We start from the raw sequence: 802 nt of genomic DNA on the forward strand, positions 1-802 counted from the left end.
TAGAATTTTCCAGTGAAACCGTCTGGGCCAGGACTTCTTTTAGTTGGTAATTTTTTTATGACCTGTTCAATTTCTTCTTTTGTGATGGGCCTGTTCAACTTTTCCACATCAGTATGTGTTAGTTTAGGTACGTGGTGTGTTTCTAGAAAACTGTCCATTTCTTCCAGATTTTCAAATTTGTTGGAGTACAGTTCTTCATAGTATACTGATACTATCCTTTTTATTTCAGTTGGTTCTGTTGTGATGTCACTCATTTCATTTCTCATTCGTGTTATTGTATTCTCTCCCTCTTTTCCTTTGTTAAATTTGCCAGTGGTTTGTCAATTTTATTGATCTTTTCAAAAAACCAACTTCTGGTCTTGTTGATTTTTTCTATTGCCCTTCTATTTTCTGTTTCATTGATTTCTCCAAGGCATAAATCTTTATGGAAGCAGACTGCCACATTTTTTTTCTCATAGAGCAGGTAGGGGATTTGAACCTCCAACCTTTCTGTTAGCAACCAACTACATAACAATTGGGCAATTAGGGCAATTCCACTCCTGGATATGTACCTGAGACAAATGAAACTATGAGTTCACACAAAAACTTGTGCATTTATGTTCACAGCAGCACTATTCACAATAGGCAACAGATGGAAACAGCCAAAGTGTTCATCCATAGACGAACAAAGTGTGTGGTGATGATGATGATGACAGTGGTGAGGATGATGATGGTGATGGTGATGGTGGTGATGATGGTGATGGTGGTCATGGTGGTGATGATGGTGATGGTGGTGATGGTGGAGATGGTGTTGGTGGTCATG

This window comes from Orycteropus afer, unplaced genomic scaffold (assembly GCF_000298275.1).
Source record: "Orycteropus afer afer isolate SDZICR_OR568_19922 unplaced genomic scaffold, OryAfe1.0 scaffold00466, whole genome shotgun sequence".
NCBI lineage: Eukaryota > Metazoa > Chordata > Mammalia > Tubulidentata > Orycteropodidae > Orycteropus > Orycteropus afer.